This window comes from Drosophila kikkawai, unplaced genomic scaffold (genome assembly GCF_030179895.1).
Source record: "Drosophila kikkawai strain 14028-0561.14 unplaced genomic scaffold, DkikHiC1v2 scaffold_330, whole genome shotgun sequence".
NCBI classification, from domain to species: domain Eukaryota; kingdom Metazoa; phylum Arthropoda; class Insecta; order Diptera; family Drosophilidae; genus Drosophila; species Drosophila kikkawai.
In genome coordinates, this window is record NW_027222680.1 from 36,831 (window position 1) to 50,763 (window position 13,933).

Below are 13,933 nucleotides of genomic sequence, written 5' to 3' on the forward strand. Positions count from 1 at the left end.
GGCAGGGAAAACAAATAGGAAAATATAAATAAGTATAATCGTAAGTTTAAATGATAGAACCGACCCATCGAAACGCATATGCCGCTACTAGAGTGTAGGGTAGCGCCTTCCAGAACATGCCGTTTTTCTTCTACCTGCATTCGCAGCGCCAGCGAAATCGTACGATTTTTTGCTTATTTTTCCTTCCTCCAGTCCTTCGCTCGCGAGCATCGAGAGCGCAAGAGAGGATTTGGGAAAAGTCCCGTAGCTTTTGGCTCGTTTGCTATGCAAGGCACGCTGCGTGTAGAGAAATTTTGTGACGCTCGCTCACTTGAAATTGAAAACCAGAGCAAAGCACACGCATCGTAGATCATTTTTACTATAATAATTCCGGCACGTGGATTATACAGTTTCAATCGAATTAATAGTAAAGTGCCAGCAAGAGACCAGTGACAAAACTTAATAAGTGTTGTGCACGAGTGAGAACGGGTAAATATTAACTACGGAACGGCAGAGTTTATAGTGTAGTTAACCCTTTTGTTGTGCAGGGCTAGTTTGGCGCTAGGCGACGGCTCTTACGTCCTTCGCTAAGCGTGGCGTATCGCCGGCGTGGCAGCCACACGCGGCAAAAGTTGGCGATCAGCGAACAAGGCGGCGCGGTGCAACCGAGCGGCCATAACCTTACTCTTTGGAAGCCCTACGGCGGCAGCGACGTCGACGTGCAGCCCAACGCTGTGCGACCGAGCGGCCATAACCTAACTTTTCGGAGGCCCTACGACGGCAGAGACGTCGACGTGCGGCCAACGCAGCACGTGCGCGTAACCCTACTTTTTGGGAACCTCTGCTTTGCCACGTCGGCTGCCAAGGAGCTATAGCGATCCGAGTGCGACCGCACTAAACCGGGAGCGAGAAATCTCCAAGAGTCAGACCAGAGGCGGCCTGTGTCTGAGTTCTCGGAGTAATGTAACCGGCCTCGTGCAGCCCCAACTAAGGCGATTCGGCTGTATGGACAGCGGCTAAGCATTACCTTTTCGAGCATAAGCCAGTAGGAACAGTGGAGGTGCAGCGAAGGTAGCTGAGCGGAGACTAGGCAGGAGCAGGCGCAGCCGGATAGAGAGCTCGCTTGAGCGGCAGGCATGTGACCTGTCGAAGAAGTTGGAGGCGCGTCGCGGTGAGCAGCGCGCTCCCGCTGGATGATTCCAGTAACCCGAAGGACGTAAAGTTTTGAGATCGATTAAATTTAGAGTAATGCGTAACATTAGATAGAAAGTAACTGATATTGTTGTTGCTTTTCTGCCGTTTAGCGTAATATGTGAATGCGAACGCGAGCGTCCCATTTAAATATCGTTTCTGAACTTTCCAACTAACAGCCATCAGCACCTGCAACTTCGATGGGCCCAACGAACCAGCAGCGGAGGATCTGAGCGTAAGTCAGTATATCGAAAGTAAATTGGCACCAAGGCCGCATATTTGATTTATTCTGTATATATATATATATCGATCGTATGTATAACTTAAACGGGATCCTAAGCGAGCCGCACATTTACGCGTTTGTTTATATGAATTTCAATTAACGTAGAGATAAATATCTAGGGATTAGATAAATTAAGAAAATGATTAATAATTATAAGAGACAGAATTATGAATTATCCTGAAGTTTAACGAAATAATAATGGAGTAAAAACGTATATCTTTGGTCTATGTTAATACAGCAAGTGGATGTCGAATTACTTCAGAATGAGCTAAGATCGAAAAGATGAACTTAGTTAAGGGGTAACACTTAAATTATCAGAGTTTACCACGGCAGGGAGGGTAAAGACGTGGGGGCGGATGACACCTCAGCCACCCACAACGCGAGTGTTCCTCTCTTATACCTACTCTTTAGGGTCCGTCCGTACGTCCGATTAATTCAACCGTTGACCAATCATTTAGTTTACAGAATGTGCACTTAAACTTTTATTACAGTAGTGAAAGGGTGTGACTTATAATCGGTGAGGAAGGCCCACGCCATATCCGACGAGCTTTGAACCGAGCATAGCAAGAAGTGCACAAATACCGATCCGATTGTACACTGGAAAACCCACAGTATCTAGTGAGCACTGCCTCTTGGCTACTACATAAATAAAATGGCGCCCAACGTGGGGCCAAAGACCGTTATCTGCATTTGAGAAATAAGAGGAAGAAGAATATCAAGCTATAGTGCAACTCGCAGGAGCCGCAAATACCTATTGTTTTAGGTGCAGGACCCTCGAGTGGTTTTAGCCCATGAAAATGCTCGACTATCCATCCAAAAGAATTTTTTTGTAATTAATTTAATCAGCAGAAATTGTTACTATTTCATACTAGAGATTTGCTAGTTGCGAGTTGAGGACTTCTTAGCCGGAATTGCGTCTTCGATTCGAGATCTTACGGATCAAGGCGACCGCAACGAACCCACTCACAGGCGCAAAAACTCGAGCCTGAAATTAGTTAGGTGGATCAAACTCCCGTTCAATAGGTAGAGGGAAGCGAATTCGGAATTAGTAGCTTGGAATAGCGATATGTTATCAAAACTTCGTGGTACTATCGACCAGTGCTAACCGAGCGCAGAATACTATCCAAAGGCGACAGTTTAGACTACTGGCAAAAGGTACTGTACGCGTATTTAGGAATATCAAGTGGTCAGAGGAACTTCGATGGATGACCAATACAGCGAATACAAACCTACAAAGCCGCAACAATATAGACAATATTAGTATAGAGTTGGTTAGGAGAGAACGCTCAGCAAGAAGGTATTCGACAGAAACTAGCTGGAAAAACAAAGACCATAATTTGAAAATATTAAGCAACCAATAACAGTTACAGAAGAAGAAAATGCCTATTCATCATAGCTTAGAGAATTTAGCAGCCGCTTCTAATAATGACGAGAGTGTTTGCATTCTATCCACACGACCTTTAAGCGTGATCGATCTGACAGCAGCTTCTCCTTGTAATCATCGATTTCATCATCAATGTATTAGAGATCACTTGTCAGTAACGCACTCGTGTCCGACTTGCAATCAACCATGCACGGTGCAGCAGTTGTCAGTATCGAACAATAACTTATTAGCCGAATTGGCAGATGCAGAACAAAGATCCGAGTCAGGAAGAGCACCCAATGAATATGACGCTGGCAAAGGCAGCAGCAATCTTATCACAAACCGAGGCCGTAACAGGAATGAACCAAGAAGAGGTCGAAGTTTGGGGCAACGCAGAGGTATGGTTACTAGGTCTCAGCAACGTAGTAACGTGGCGCAGCAGCGCGATAGAAGCGCTAATACACCATCAATTCTCGATTCATCTAGAGCAGAGAGTGTCGAAGAAATAGGTAGAGTAGTTCAAGCAGCAATGGAGTCTCAGCAACAGAAGCTTATGCAGGATTTGACTCGTTTCATACAATCACAGATATCGAATTTGCAGCTCGAACAGAATGCCCAATCCCCGAGTAGGAGAAGCATGAACAATGTAACACAGGGACAAGCTTTCGCAGTAGGTCAAACTCAGCCAGGGTCAGGATTGAACTTACCGAACAGGGAGCAAAACGAGAGATTAGGGAATCGACAATCTAGTCGAAACTCTGAGAGGTCGCACACTTCGGTGCAGCCGGAGAAGGTGCCCGGTATTATCCAGAGTTGGCACATCAAATTTGATGGAGCCAAAGATGGCTTGCAGACAGAGGATTTTCTGTACAGAGTACAAGCACTAGCCCAACAAAACTTGAACGGAGATCATCAGCTTCTTTGTGATCACCTACATCTGTTCTTTACCGGCAAAGCGAATGAGTGGTATTGGAAATTCCACCAAGCATGTACGAATTTTACATGGGCAGAGTTTTGCAGGGAATTTAGACAGAAATTTCGAGATGTGGATACAGACATGGACATATGGGAATCTATCAATAGTAGGCGTCAAGCAGACAGGGAACCATTCGAAGAGTACCAATTCCAAATAGAAAAGTTGGTTTCGCGCTTGAGTACGACATGCGAAGCCATCGCTGAGGTACGAGTTGATGCATTTGCGCATAGATTCCTTAGTCACCTTAAGGGAAGAGATACGAACGCACGAGCAGTTTTGTAAGCAGAATAGACCGCAGCAAGGGAAGAACCAAGTCGGAACACGACCTTATATTGCTCAACTAGAACAGGAATCCGAGGATGTAGGTCGAGAAGATGTGTCAGCCCTACAGACTAATCAGATAAGATGTTGGAACTGCGATAAGATAGGCCATAGGTTCGACGAGTGTCTCGAAGTTCGCAGCATCTTCTGTTATGGATGCGGAGCCAAAAACACTTTTAAGCCCAACTGTCAGCACTGTAGACCATCGGAAAACCGACAAAGGGATGCGTCGGCCAAAATCCACGCGTCGCATCCGAAACATTAAAATCCAGTAGTGGTACGCAGACAGAACCGTGTGAAGTTTTAAATCTGCAAGAAGTACACCCAAACACAGCAAAAGTTAACCAACCGTATCATATACGTGAAGCACAGTACGCTGAAGCCAGACGAAGAATATTCGCAGACGTTTGCAGCAGTATTGACACTCGCAAACCCGGACGTTCAACACTAAGAGCACGATCATTTTGGAACAAGGTTCGAAAGAACCGGAAAAAGTTGATAGCAGCAGTTTTTATGAATTCCGATAACCGTTTATACACGGAAATCGATTTAGTGGGTAAGCGCTATGTGGCGTTACTCGATTCAGGAGCAACGATAAGCTGTATCGGAGGCAACGCTGCTAGAGACTTAGTTCAGAACCCAAATTTACGAAAATGTTCAGGTCGCATTAAAACCGCGAATAACTCCGAGTGCTCAGTCGTAGGCAGACTCGTGGCAGACATCAATTATCGAAATCGTACACATCCAGTCGAATTTTTTGTGATCCCAGGGCTGAAGCAAGATATATATCTGGGAGTTGATTTCTGGCGAGACTTCGGTCTATTGTCCAAAATAATGGAAGAGACCGGAAGTGTAGCTGAACTTGACGTAGGGCGAGACGAAGATCCGGACGATAGCCCGAAAACGCATGTCCTTTCGATCGAGCAACAGAAGAGGCTAGAGACTGTAATCTCTAAGCTTCCCTCTTACGAGTCTGAAGGATTAGGTCGAACTCAACTAATTGAACATTCCATAGACGTTGGTCAAGAGAAGCCGGTAAAACAGAGGCATTGGCCCATCTCACCAGCTAAGGAGAATCTTGTGTTTGCCGAAGTACAGAATATGATCATGAACGGAAAGGACTATGAATTACTAAGAAACATTAAGTCGTTACAGGATGATACTTTGTTGAAAACGCCTGATGTCATGCAGCTAGCACGTAATCAAGCACAGAAGAAAATTAAGGAAACGCATGAAAACAATGCAAAAGTTTATAATTTGCGCTCGCGTTCAGCATGTTTTAAAGTCGGTGACACTGTGTATGCCCGTAGTTTTGCGCAAAGCAATGCGGCTAAACAATTCAACAGTAAGCTGGCTCCAGTCTTTATGAAAGGGACAGTTACTAAGAAGCTTAGCCATATTTACTATGAATTAGAAAACGATGTCGGGAAATCCTTAGGGGTGTATCACCTGAAAGACATAAAGAGCTAGAACGATTCTTGTCTGACCTTTTTCAGTTAAAACCTCTTCGAGTAGGACTCTCGATGAGTTAACTGTGGTGTAGGGGTCAGAGGGTAAGGGCAGGGAAAACAAATAGGAAAATATAAATAAGTATAATCGTAAGTGTTCACGCCAGAAAGGCGCTCAATTTCGGGAGGCAGTGTGATCCCGAACGCTCTCCTTTTCTCTCCCTCTTCCTCCGGACTTCCAGTCCTAGAGCTTCTAATCCGCTCTCCCTAGCTTTAGTTTTTGTTCTTTGTATTCAGTACCAATTTACCTACGACTAAATAAACATCCCGACGCACGTCGCGTAAAACCCCGACAAGTTCTACGTGTTATTATTTATCCGAGTGCATTTCAGCTTAAAGCCGCCCCCCTCCAACATTTGGTCCTTCGAGCCGGATATCATCCACCAGCAGCTCCGGTGGCTTTAACACCGCACCAGATAAGTTCATTACATTATTGCTGCCGGTCATACAGTTAGGTTTTGCGAAACTCAATTCGTCTTAACTTCTCTGTATGATTATTGTCTAAATCCAAGTCCGATTAATCCGACACACGGCAGCATAATAACTTCCAATTCCAAATTCAAAATAATTCGGTTTCCAAATTTTCTACATTTGTGTCAAATTTCTGTGCCGAAATCCAAAAGTTTAAATAAATGCAATAGCCACAGTGAGAATTTAATTCCAATAGTTCTCAATTCCTCTTCGTTAACTGTGTTCCTGCTAGCATTTATTTACATTTACATACATATACAGTCCACTCCATAAGACTACGATCACTGTCAACATTGACATTTCCCCAAATCGAGAAATTATATCCAAATAATTTCTATACAAGGTCTTCGTTCCAAAATTCCGAAAGTGTTTGTTTAAATAAATGCCTAAGCCACAGTAAAACTTTCCAATTTCGAATTATTCTTAATTCCTTCTCGTTTACTGTGTTCCCGCTAGCATTTATTTACATTACATACATACTACAAATACAGTCCACTTCACTCCGAAACTTATATTTACAAATTTATTTAATAACTGTCCGCAGCTACTAAAATTACAAATTTATTTAATTCGTACATATATTGTTGTTTTTTTACTCCCTCGCTCTATTCTGAGCTGCAATACGTATTTACATACATACATAATCGTCTGCATACGACGCTCCGATATTTGGCAATTTTTTCCGCCTCTCCTTATCTCCGCTATTTTGCACTTGCATACGGCAAGTGCACAAATATACACACACACACGTATTGGTTCCGAAATACAGCACCGGTCAATCAAATAAGACCAGACAAATAAAATAATTTTAAATTATTTTATATTAAAATTCCAACTAACCGATTAAGTTAGAAATCCAAGTGTGCTTCCATATACACATTAGTGTGACCGTATTTTCGTAATTCCGTATTTAATTCAAATATTCTCGATTTGAATTTCTTACGAGAAAAATACAATTTTCCACAAATAATAATTATTTCAAAAATAATTATTACGAGTCCGATTGGTTCCTAAATTCCCAATCCAACTTCGACCTATAAATTATTTTGTAATATATACCTATTTATAGTAAAAATTATAAAGAAATATCCAGAATGGCTCCTTCAATTTTAGACAAATTTACGTTGATCTGTGACCGTCTGAGTCACTTCGAGTCCAGAGTCTGCAATCCAGCAGCACCCACTCCATCCAAGTACTCTTGTCAAATCCATCTCGACCAAGTCCGAGCGCTATGGGACAAGGTCGAGACAGAGTACGAAGCTTGTTCAGAGCTAATTTCAGTTGGTTTAGAGGGCGCTGCAGACATCTTGCCTACTCTTAAGGCAAAATACGACTACTCCTATTTTATTTACGGACGGTGTGCCGCCCAGCTCATGGAACAGATCGATACGATCTCTGCTAAAGCAGCTCCAGTCCAACCTCCTGCGCCCCAAAATTCCTTTCCGTCTGGCTGTCGGCTTCCTCCGTGCGAAACGGAAGTTTTCTCGGGCGATTATCTTCGCTGGCCGACTTTCCGGGACCTTTTCACAGCGGTCTATATCGACAATTCTACGCTGACCCCTGTAGAAAAGTTGTTCTATTTAAATGCCAAGACTAGTGGTGAAGCTCATTCTATAGTTTCCAATTCGCCACTCACCAATGACGGTTTCCGCTCAGCATGGGGAAACCTAACTGAGCGTTTCGAAAATAAACGCGCGTTGGTGAACAGCCAACTGAAGAAATTACTAAACATACAATCCATCGAACGCGAATCCTCGGCAGCCTTGAAGGAGCTGCAGAATACAATTCAAAATTGCCTCACATCCCTAACTCTGTCCGGCCTTCCTACGGATAATTGGGATTGTCTATTGGTTTATTTGTGTTCCACGAAGCTTCCAAAGCTGACGCTCTCATTATGGGAGCAGTCCTTACCAAATAAAACCGAAATTCCGACGTGGCTAGAATTAGATTCTTTCCTTACTGAGCGCCATAGAACTCTGGAATCTATAAATTCTATTCAACCTCCTACGATACGCCTCAGTCCGTCCAACCCGACAAAATCCATCGTGGCACCGCGAGTACTAAAATCCTTTAGTACGCGGATTGTTCCCATATCCAAAAGATGCGATTTGTGTTCTGCAGAGAACCATCCAGTGCGTAAATGTCCACGCTTCCTCCAGATGACGATAGAAAATCGAACTTCGTACATTGAGAAAAAGCAGTTGTGCTTAAATTGCTTTGCAAGCGGTCATCCACTCCGTAATTGCACAAGCGCCCACAGCTGTCTTACGTGTCACGGTCGGCATCAAACATTGTTGCATCCAAGCAACACTTTATCCAGTGTTCCGAATCCTCGTGATGACGCACCACAAATTCCTGCACCCATCCAAAGAATTTCCTCGTTCTCCACACGAGTGACTACTTCGGCCGATTCCAATTACTGGGTTCCGTACGACGACAGCAAGAGCAGACGTTCCCGAGGTATTTTATCCTACCAATGCCGAGTCTGCAAAGGGAACCATCCTCTTCGGAAGTGTCACCGTTTTCTCCGGCTTGATGCGAAGAAACGGCTCCAGACAGTCATCGACAGGAAGTACTGCGTCAACTGCCTGGCCCACCACCATTCCGGAGGATCCTGTCGAAGTAGCGACCGATGCCAGTCGTGTGGACAGGATCACCACACCCTTCTACATGCCGACGAACGCTCAGCGTTATCCTACGCTTTCCAGAGCTAATACTTCCTGGTACTTTTGCTGCGTATCCTCGCAAGGGGGGGAGAATGTTCACGCCAGAAAGGCGCTCAATTTCGGGAGGCAGTGTGATCCCGAACGCTCTCCTTTTCTCTCCCTCTTCCTCCGGACTTCCAGTCCTAGAGTTTCTAATCCGCTCTCCCTAGCTTTAGTTTTTGTTCTTTGTATTCAGTACCAATTTACCTACGACTAAATAAACATCCCGACGCACGTCGCGTAAAACCCCGACAAGTTCTACGTGTTATTATTTATCCGAGTGCATTTCAGCTTAAAGCCGCCCCCCTCCAACAGTAAGTTTAAATGATAGAACCGACCCATCGAAACGCATATGCCGCGACTAGAGTGTAGGGTAGCGCCTTCCAGAACATGCCGTTTTTCTTCTACCTGCATTCGCAGCGCCAGCAAAATCGTACGATTTTTTGCTTATTTTTCCTTCCTCCAGTCCTTCGCTCGCGAGCATCGAGAGCGCGAGAGAGGATTTGGGAAAAGTCCCGTAGCTTTTGGCTCGTTTGCTATGCAAGGCACGCTGCGTGTAGAGAAATTTTGTGACGCTCGGTCACTTGAAATTGAAAACCAGAGCAAAGCACACGCATCGTAGATCATTTTTACTATAATAATTCCGGCACGTGGATTATACAGTTTTAATCGAATTAATAGTAAAGTGCCAGCAAGAGACCAGTGACAAAACTTAATAAGTGTTGTGCACGAGTGAGAACGGGTAAATATTAACTACGGAACGGCAGAGTTTATAGTGTAGTTAACCCTTTTGTTGTGCAGGGCTAGTTTGGCGCTAGGCGACGGCTCTTACGTCCTTCGCTAAGCGTGGCGTATCGCCGGCGTGGCAGCCACACGCGGCAAAAGGCGATCAGCGAACAAGGCGGCGCGGTGCAACCGAGCGGCCATAACCTTACTCTTTGGAAGCCCTACGGCGGCAGCGACGTCGACGTGCAGCCCAACGCTGTGCGACCGAGCGGCCATAACCTAACTTTTCGGAGGCCCTACGGCGGCAGAGACGTCGACGTGCGGCCAACGCAGCACGTGCGCGTAACCCTACTTTTTGGGAACCTCTGCTTTGCCACGTCGGCTGCCAAGGAGCTATAGCGATCCGAGTGCGACCGCACTAAACCGGGAGCGAGAAATCTCCAAGAGTCAGACCAGAGGCGGCCTGTGTCTGAGTTCTCGGAGTAATGTAACCGGCCTCGTGCAGCCCCAACTGAGGCGATTCGGCTGTATGGACAGCGGCTAAGCATTACCTTTTCGAGCATAAGCCAGTAGGAACAGTGGAGGTGCAGCGAAGGTAGCTGAGCGGAGACTTGGCAGGAGCAGGCGCAGCCGGATAGAGAGCTCGCTTGAGCGGCAGGCATGTGACCTGTCGAAGAAGTTGGAGGCGCGTCGCGGTGAGCAGCGCGCTCCCGCTGGATGATTCCAGTAACCCGAAGGACGTAAAGTTTTGAGATCGATTAAATTTAGAGTAATGCGTAACATTAGATAGAAAGTAACTGATATTGTTGTTGCTTTTCTGCCGTTTAGCGTAATATGTGAATGCGAACGCGAGCGTCCCATTTAAATATCGTTTCTGAACTTTCCAACTAACAGCCATCAGCACCTGCAACTTCGATGGGCCCAACGAACCAGCAGCGGAGGATCTGAGCGTAAGTCAGTATATCGAAAGTAAATTGGCACCAAGGCCGCATATTTGATTTATTCTGTATATATATATATATCGATCGTATGTATAACTTAAACGGGATCCTAAGCGAGCCGCACATTTACGCGTTTGTTTATATGAATTTCAATTAACGTAGAGATAAATATCTAGGGATTAGATAAATTAAGAAAATGATTAATAATTATAAGAGACAGAATTATGAATTATCCTGAAGTTTAACGAAATAATAATGGAGTAAAAACGTATATCTTTGGTCTATGTTAATACAGCAAGTGGATGTCGAATTACTTCAGAATGAGCTAAGATCGAAAAGATGAACTTAGTTAAGGGGTAACACTTAAATTATCAGAGTTTACCACGGCAGGGAGGGTAAAGACGTGGGGGCGGATGACACCTCAGCCACCCACAACGCGAGTGTTCCTCTCTTATACCTACTCTTTAGGGTCCGTCCGTACGTCCAATTAATTCAACCGTTGACCAATCATTTAGTTTACAGAATGTGCACTTAAACTTTTATTACAGTAGTGAAAGGGTGTGACTTATAATCGGTGAGGAAGGCCCACGCCATATCCGACGAGCTTTGAACCGAGCATAGCAAGAAGTGCACAAATACCGATCCGATTGTACACTGGAAAACCCACAGTATCTAGTGAGCACTGCCTCTTGGCTACTACATAAATAAAATGGCGCCCAACGTGGGGCCAAAGACCGTTATCTGCATTTGAGAAATAAGAGGAAGAAGAATATCAAGCTATAGTGCAACTCGCAGGAGCCGCAAATACCTATTGTTTTAGGTGCAGGACCCTCGAGTGGTTTTAGCCCATGAAAATGCTCGACTATCCATCCAAAAGAATTTTTTTGTAATTAATTTAATCAGCAGAAATTGTTACTATTTTATACTAGAGATTTGCTAGTTGCGAGTTGAGGACTTCTTAGCCGGAATTGCGTCTTCGATTCGAGATCTTACGGATCAAGGCGACCGCAACGAACCCACTCACAGGCGCAAAAACTCGAGCCTGAAATTAGTTAGGTGGATCAAACTCCCGTTCAATAGGTAGAGGGAAGCGAATTCGGAATTAGTAGCTTGGAATAGCGATATGTTATCAAAACTTCGTGGTACTATCGACCAGTGCTAACCGAGCGCAGAATACTATCCAAAGGCGACAGTTTAGACTACTGGCAAAAGGTACTGTACGCGTATTTAGGAATATCAAGTGGTCAGAGGAACTTCGATGGATGACCAATACAGCGAATACAAACCTACAAAGCCGCAACAATATAGACAATATTAGTATAGAGTTGGTTAGGAGAGAACGCTCAGCAAGAAGGTATTCGACAGAAACTAGCTGGAAAAACAAAGACCATAATTTGAAAATATTAAGCAACCAATAACAGTTACAGAAGAAGAAAATGCCTATTCATCATAGCTTAGAGAATTTAGCAGCCGCTTCTAATAATGACGAGAGTGTTTGCATTCTATGCACACGACCTTTAAGCGTGATCGATCTGACAGCAGCTTCTCCTTGTAATCATCGATTTCATCATCAATGTATTAGAGATCACTTGTCAGTAACGAACTCGTGTCCGACTTGCAATCAACCATGCACGGTGCAGCAGTTGTCAGTATCGAACAATAACTTATTAGCCGAATTGGCAGATGCAGAACAAAGATCCGAGTCAGGAAGAGCACCCAATGAATATGACGCTGGCGAAGGCAGCAGCAATCTTATCACAGGAGGCCGAGGCCGTAACAGGAATGAACCAAGAAGAGGTCGAAGTTTGGGGCAACGCAGAGGTATGGTTACTAGGTCTCAGCAACGTAGTAACGTGGCGCAGAAGCGCGATAGAAGCGCTAATACACCATCAGTTCTCGATTCATCTAGAGCAGAGAGTGTCGAAGAAATAGGTAGAGTAGTTCAAGCAGCAATGCAGTCTCAGCAACAGAAGCTTATGCAGGATTTGACTCTTTTCATACAATCACAGATATCGAATTTGCAGCTCGAACAGAATGCCCAATCCCCGAGTAGGAGAAGCATGAACAATGTAACACAGGGACAAGCTTTCGCAGTAGGTCAAACTCAGCCAGGGTCAGGATTGAACTTACCGAACAGGGAGCGAAACGAGAGATTAGGGAATCGACAATCTAGTCGAAACTCTGAGAGGTCGCACACTTCGGTGCAGCCGGAGAAGGTGCCCGGTATTATCCAGAGTTGGCACATCAAATTTGATGGAGCCAAAGATGGCTTGCAGACAGAGGATTTTCTGTACAGAGTACAAGCACTAGCCCAACAAAACTTGAACGGAGATCATCAGCTTCTTTGTGATCACCTACATCTGTTCTTTACCGGCAAAGCGAATGAGTGGTATTGGAAATTCCACCAAGCATGTACGAATTTTACATGGGCAGAGTTTTGCAGGGAATTTAGACAGAAATTTCGAGATGTGGATACAGACATGGACATATGGGAATCTATCAATAGTAGGCGTCAAGCAGACAGGGAACCATTCGAAGAGTACCAATTCCAAATAGAAAAGTTGGTTTCGCGCTTGAGTACTCGACTTTCAGAGCAGTCGTTAGTTGAACTGCTGATTCGACATGCGAAGCCATCGCTGAGGTACGAGTTGATGCATTTGCGCATAGATTCCTTAGTCACCTTAAGGGAAGAGATACGAACGCACGAACAGTTCTGTAAGCAGAATAGACCGCAGCAAGGGAAGAACCAAGTCGGAACACGACCTTATATTGCTCAACTAGAACAGGAATCCGAGGATGTAGGTCGAGAAGATGTGTCAGCCCTACAGACTAATCAGATAAGATGTTGGAACTGCGATAAGATAGGCCATAGGTTCGACGAGTGTCTCGAAGTTCGCAGCATCTTCTGTTATGGATGCGGAGCCAAAAACACTTTTAAGCCGAACTGTCAGCACTGTAGACCATCGGAAAACCGACAAAGGGATGCGTCGGCCAAAATCCACGCGTCGCATCCGAAACATTAAAATCCAGTAGTGGTACGCAGACAGAACCGTGTGAAGTTTTAAATCTGCAAGAAGTACACCCAAACACAGCAAAAGTTAACCAACCGTATCATATACGTGAAGCACAGTACGCTGAAGCCAGACGAAGAATATTCGCAGACGTTTGCAGCAGTATTGACACTCGCAAACCCGGACGTTCAACACTAAGAGCACGATCATTTTGGAACAAGGTTCGAAAGAACCGGAAAAAGTTGAAAGCAGCAGTTTTTATGAATTCCGATAACCGTTTATACACGGAAATCGATTTAGTGGGTAAGCGCTATGTGGCGTTACTCGATTCAGGAGCAACGATAAGCTGTATCGGAGGCAACGCTGCTAGAGACTTAGTTCAGAGCCCAAATTTACGAAAATGTTCAGGTCGCATTAAAACCGCGAATAACTCCGAGTGCTCAGTCGTAGGCAGACTC

The 13,933-nt window shown here is 44.7% G+C and overlaps 2 long non-coding RNA genes across 2 annotated transcripts; both read left to right on the forward strand.

Annotated features, from left to right (window-relative positions):
* Nucleotides 1-252: 252 nt before the first annotated feature.
* On the forward strand, nt 253-1,252 carry LOC138929566 (uncharacterized). Its single transcript, XR_011445821.1, has 2 exons — nt 253-468; nt 528-1,252. It is a non-coding gene; the product is annotated as an uncharacterized lncRNA (long non-coding RNA).
* Nucleotides 1,253-9,402: 8,150 nt separating this feature from the next.
* LOC138929565 (uncharacterized) lies at nt 9,403-10,320 on the forward strand. The gene is made up of 2 exons (XR_011445820.1): nt 9,403-9,539; nt 9,599-10,320. It is a non-coding gene; the product is annotated as an uncharacterized lncRNA (long non-coding RNA).
* The last annotated feature ends 3,613 nt before the right edge of the window (nt 10,321-13,933 follow it).